The sequence below is a fragment of the Pomacea canaliculata genome, linkage group LG4 (assembly GCF_003073045.1).
Source record: "Pomacea canaliculata isolate SZHN2017 linkage group LG4, ASM307304v1, whole genome shotgun sequence".
Classification (NCBI taxonomy): Eukaryota; Metazoa; Mollusca; class Gastropoda; order Architaenioglossa; family Ampullariidae; genus Pomacea; species Pomacea canaliculata.
The window spans coordinates 30,411,929-30,418,135 of NC_037593.1; the positions used below are offsets into that span (position 1 = coordinate 30,411,929).

The window sequence follows — 6,207 nt, forward strand, 5'->3', positions numbered from 1 at the left end:
ATTTTATTTATGATATTGCTTTATTTGTAAAATGTTGTAAATTGTTAGCTTCTACCAGCTTTCGCTGATTCTTGCATATTTTTGTATTTTCCAAGGATGCTTGCTCAACTCTGCGTCTTGTCTACCTTCCCAGCGATTGGACACCACAACCTGCTCATGTGGTAAGTGAAGGAAATTTTGTTTTATATCTTTATCTCCATCTTCATCCTCTCAGTCATGCAAAAAAGATCTTAATTACCGGTGCAAAAAGTTCTTTTCTAGTTTGTGTGTGCGTGTGAATAAAATCACCGGTCGACCACAATTTCCTATGCAATTTGTATTTACACAGTTTTGAATTTTATTAATTGTACTAGGTTTCTGTTTCGTTTTTTTTTTGTTTTGTTTATATTATTTATATACCAGCTTTCAATGATTTGTATTATTTTCCTAGTTTGCTCCATTTCCTCTGCATCGTGTCTCGCTTCTCAGCAATTCAACAGTGCTAACTGTACTTGTGGTGAGTCTGTGACACTTCCACTTTTTTCTCCTCATCAATCGTTATCTATCTGTCTTTTCAACAGCTCACTCTACTACTACTATAAGCGAAAGTACAATATAAATTAGAAGCGTAAATAGCAAGCGTGTATATGCGTGTACATACACTTGTTTTTCTCTCTTTCTCTCTCACACACTTGTGTGCATACAAACACGCATACACCAGGAAATGTTAACGAACACATAATGATAATGACATTAAACACTTCTAGATAATCTAGCATTCTAGCTGGTGGTTCAATTTATTAATACGTTTAAACATAATATAATCACATTCACACGATTTCATAGCAAGGGGTCACACAAATAATCACAACACATAATCGCAGGCAAAGCTTTGGCAATAAAACAACACACAAAAAATCACAAGACCAGTGAAATTTTAGTCACAATTTTTAAACAATTTTATACCTCCTTTTGTTTTGTGTGCAGTGTCTCTGTGTAGCCGCCGCTGGTCTACAACCAAAACACCAGATCGTGTTGTAAGTTATTTCCCTTGCGAAACATTATTTCTTTGATGTAGATATTTCATATTTAATTTACATTATATCGAAGACAGGTCAGCGTACGTGTGTACGTGTAGGTGTGTGTGTGTGTGAACTTTTTTTTCATTTCTTCCTCCTTTTTTTCTCCGTCCCTTTCCTCACACTTGACATCTCTGTTTCTACTTCAACTCCTGATTTCAATTTCTCTTTTTTTTCTTTCTTACGTTTTTTCTCTCGTGTTCTCCTTTCAGCCTTCTTTTTCTTTCTGCAATCTGTTTGCAACGTTCTTAAAACTAGTATGCTGCCTACTATATATATAATATATGAATTTTACATTATAAAGAAGTCAGTGTTAGTGACTGCGCTGCTGTCCGCTCACACTACAAACAACATAGAGCTTTCATGCAAACCACAGTAAGCTGTTCAAGTAGCCTCGCATGTATTCTTTATGGACAATTCCCACCTGACCATCTCCTGTCCTCTTGCAGACTGTCCAGTTCAGAGCTGTCCTTCTGGTCAGGTCTTTGACAGTCAGAACTGTCAATGCAACCGTGAGTTTTGTTTCATGCCTCGTCGATTTCTATTACAAATTGAAGAAAAAAAGATAATAAATATTTGCCCCATTTCGTATTCTAGGTTGCAATGTTAATACGATTTTGACTGTAATATTTCCTAATTGTAATGATTATCGCCATTGTCTTCACGAACGCTAAGCAAAACCGCTCGACATCATGCATTGTTCCTTTCATTTCAGTCTTCATCTCCACACAAGTTCTAAGTGCTCAGTCTTTTGAATGATGTTTCAGCATGCCCAGTGAGATCATGCTCTGTTGACCAGACCTGGAACTCTCAGTCTTGTCAATGTGTGGGTAAGTGGCGGATCAACAGAAAAATTTCAGAAAATATTTTCATGACATCAGCTCACATTTATTCACTATTTTTTTAGTTAGAATAATTTTGAAAGCAACTAAGCCATTCATTTATAAATTCAGTCACATTTTATCTGTGTACATAATCCTTCGTTCTTTCTATTTTCTTCTCTTCTTCGTCAACTTTCTCTGCTAACTTGCTCATTTATTCACTCATAAACATCTTACAAGGAACACATCTTCTAGTTCTAGCTCTAATTCACGTTTCACTCATGTGTGCAGCTCGCTGTCTGTCCACACAAACCTACGATCTGTCCTCAGGAAGATGCAGTAAGAATGCTAGCTTCTTGTTCTAAACGTTTACTTGAGTATTGTGACTTTGATGTAGACACAGTGAACCATTCCACTCGCTGTTGCTGTAATGAATCATGTATTCTCACAATAGTCCCTCAGTCCTCCTCTTTGCTATCAGTGTTGTTTGCATGGTCAGGTCCTTACCAAACCCACATTAAGTAACTGTTTTAACAATTTTCTTACATGTAGTCAGCATTGTTTCTGTATAGTTCCACTTTATCTCCTGACTTTCACTTCTCTTTTCTAATTCATTCTTTTCTTTGTGCGTTGTGTTTTGAACTGCCTTTTCCCTCCTGAATCCGTCTGCGATGCTCCTGGTACTAGTATTACACAATGTCCTATATACCTATAGGGTCATACTATCCAGACTCACTGAGTAGTTTTGCTAGCATGTCTCATTGTAAAGTGTACATTATATAGAAGTCAGTCCTGGAAAAGTTCTTTTGTCCGCGCACATTACATACAACACAGAACTTTCATGCAAACCACAGTAAGCTGTTCAACTAGCCTCGTGTGCATTCTTTCTTATGGACTATTCCCATCTGACCACCTCCTGTCCTCTTGCAGTCTGTACACCTCAGAGCTGTCCTTATGACCAGACCTGGAACACCCAGACTTGCCAATGCGTGGGTAAGTGGCAGATACAACGAAAACTTTAAGGACTTTCAAAGGGATAAAATGTTTTCATAACATCAATTTATTTGTTCACTCTTTTTCCAGTTATGATGATTTTGAAATCAATTCAGACAACTTGTATCTGTGTCTAATCTTTCATTCTTTCTATTTCCTTATCTTCTTTGTCAACTTAATTTTCTTTGCTAACTTCCTCATTTATTCACTCACCTCTGTCTTGGGTTTAAGTAAACATTTTACAAGGAACACATCCCTCCAGTTCTGGCTCTCTCTCTCTATCTATATATATATATCTAAATATCTCAGTAAACATCTTACAAGGAACAAATCACTCTAGTTCTGGCTCTCTGTATCTATATATATATATCTCAATAAATATCTGACAAGGACCACATCGCTCTAGTTCTGGCTCTCTGTAATTCATTTTTTCACTCATGTGTGCAGCTCGCTGTACTTCCCCACTAACCTACGATCAGACCACAGGAAGATGCAGTAAGAATTTCGCTGCTTATTTAAAATTTTTGCATTTGGAATGTTTGCATTGTAATTGAGATGTAGACGCCGTGAACCGTTCCACTCGCTGTTACTGTGATGATATTTATTCTCACGACAGTCCCTCAGTCCTCCTCTTCACTATCGGTGTTGTTTGTATGGCCAGGTCTTTACAAAATAAATAAGAGTCGTTTTAACAATTTTCTTACATGTAGTCCGCATCGCTTTGGCACAGTTCTAATCGGATCATCATCAACATCGTCGTCGTCGGTCTTAGCCACGAAACTGCGCTTCAGCGGTGTTCATTGCTTCTACCAGTCTTCTACATATTCTCTCTCTTTTATTTCTCTCTCTCTCTGATTTCTTCCTTCTTTCTTTGTCTCCGTAGCTTTCCCTACACTCTACCTCTCCATTTTCCACTTTATCTCCTGACTTTCACTTGTCTTTTCTCTTTCTTTTGCTAGCAAATCTCATTGTAAAGTGTACAGGACATAGAAGTCAGTCCTTAAAAAGTGCTTTTGTCCACTCACACTACATACAACACAGAGATGTTATGCAACCCACAGTAAGCTGTTTAACTTGCCTATTGTGTATTATATACAATTCCCACCTGACACTTCCTTTCCTCTTGCAGGATGTTCAGTTCAGAGCTGTCCTTCTGGTCAGGTCGTGGACAGTAGTCTATGCCGCTGCGTCCGTGAGTTTTGTTTGATACATCGTCCATTTCTATTACCAGTAAAGAAAATTATTAATCTAATAAAAAAAAGTTTCCCTGGCTTAATTTAGGCTACATTGTTGGTCTGGTTTTGATAGCATTAAATACTTCATCATTGTTATCATTAACACCATCGTCCTCACTACCACCAAGAAGAACCGCTCGACATGACACCGTGTTCTTAACATCTCAACTTTGTACTAAAGTCTTGGTCTCCTTGCAAATTTGTTTCTAAATTCTCAAACATTCGCGTGTTTTTCAGCATGCCCTGTGAGAACATGTTCTTATGACCAGACCTGGAACGCCGAGACCTGCCAATGTGTGGGTAAGTGGCAGATAACAAAAATTAAATACCTTTTGAAAACATGTTTTCAATGACATCAATTTACATTTGTTTACTATGTTTTCCTCATAACGACGATCGTGAAATAAATTAAACCTATTCATTTACTAATTCAATCACATTAAGTTTTTGCCTAGTCCTTCGTGTTTTGTACTTTCTTATTTTCTTCGCCACCACTCTTTGTTAACTTGCTCGTCCATTTGCTCATTTATTCACTCACCTGTGTCTTGGCTCTCAATAAGCTTCTAATCAGGAACACCTGGCACTAGGTGTAGCTGAGTAATCCACTTACTCCTGTGTGCAGCTCGCTGTACTTCCCCAAAAACCTACGAAGTGGCCACAGGAAGATGCGGTAAGACTTGCTGCTGCTTGTAAACTTTTTTGCATCATTTACCTACTGTAATATTGTGTTTGTTATGTGGACAAAGTGAACTGTTCCCCTGGCTGTGTAATGAGTTCAATATTCTCTCAAACCAACGGTCCCTTACTGCTCATCTCTCCCTACAGCGATGTCTTCGCGGTCAGATGCTCACCATACAAATATTTAGCTGTCATCTTCACAATTTTTCATGTTTCTAACATGTACTTTGTTTGGCACAGTTTTAATTAATCGGGTTTAGCCGTGTAAGTACGAGATGTATCGATGTTTAGTTTGTAATCAATATGTTGGCGATTTTCTATCAGTTTTGTCACTCTTTCTCTCTCCTTTCTTCTGTTTTTTTTTTTTATTTTCTCTATGTGAGCATTCCAAACATTGTCTGTGGATTTAAATCCTTGGCAACTCTTAGTTTTCACACTTTTTATACATGCTATTTGTCGTGCAAAGTGCTGGCGATTGTAACCAGTAGGATAAATTTTACAGAGAGGTGCTTTAGAGGTCTCTTAAAGGTTCCTTATCTGTTCCTCATTGTTACATTTACAATTTTCAGTCTGCCAAGCAAGGACTTGTGCTCAAGGACAAAGACAAAACTCAGACAACTGTCTGTGTGAAGGTGAGTAGAAATGTTGTCTACGATATAAATTAACAACATTGTTAATTAAAACTAAAATTGTTAATTGAAATTAATTAAATACTTCAGTTTGTCGCTTTCCACTAATATTTAAACTAGTGGAACATATGCATTCGCATATATTCATATCTACCTTAAATGTGTTTTCTTTTACAATGGTGAGACCCATGCGCAGATGAATATGATGTTTTGTAAAAACAAAGTACATATGTGACACGCTGCTTCTTTCTGATGTTAGCTTTTATAATAAAGTATACTACCTACCTCCCCTTTCTCAGTTTGATTTGTGCTCGAACTGCATATCTTCAAAATAGAGGGATATGTGATTCATATGTTTTAAAATCTGCATCTATACATGTCAACGTATCTACATACATACACGCTTACATATTTCTTGTTCATATCAATTTTACCTCTACATTTTTCAGTGTGTCCAGTCTCGAGCTGTCCTTTTGGTCAAAGATGGAACGCTCAAAACTGCCAGTGTGAACGTGAGTATCATTTTTGAAAAAATACACACAGGTAATGTCCCATTAAATATACTGAAATCTTTCGCCAAAATTTAAAACTGTACTTGTGCCTTTGAGAGATTAAGTTAAAAAGCTTTCGACTAATAAATGAAATAGTTCAGGTAATTTTCCGATCAAATTAGTTTTAATGGATGTATTTAGTTCTGTAACTAGTATTTTTTAACATCAGCCCAATTACTGATTAGCTACCTTTCAGTTTTCTTGCAAGTTTTATTAGAGCTTTCTGTTAAGTAAAGTTAGTG

At 37.0% G+C, this 6,207-nt stretch overlaps 1 long non-coding RNA gene across 1 annotated transcript; it reads left to right on the forward strand.

The window, feature by feature from the left end:
- The first annotated feature begins 1,539 nt into the window (after positions 1 to 1,539).
- On the forward strand, positions 1,540 to 4,374 carry LOC112562030. Its single transcript, XR_003098765.1, has 7 exons — positions 1,540 to 1,570; positions 1,826 to 1,888; positions 2,171 to 2,218; positions 2,810 to 2,872; positions 3,320 to 3,367; positions 4,002 to 4,064; positions 4,345 to 4,374. It is a non-coding gene; the product is annotated as an uncharacterized LOC112562030 (long non-coding RNA).
- Positions 4,375 to 6,207: the final 1,833 nt, after the last annotated feature.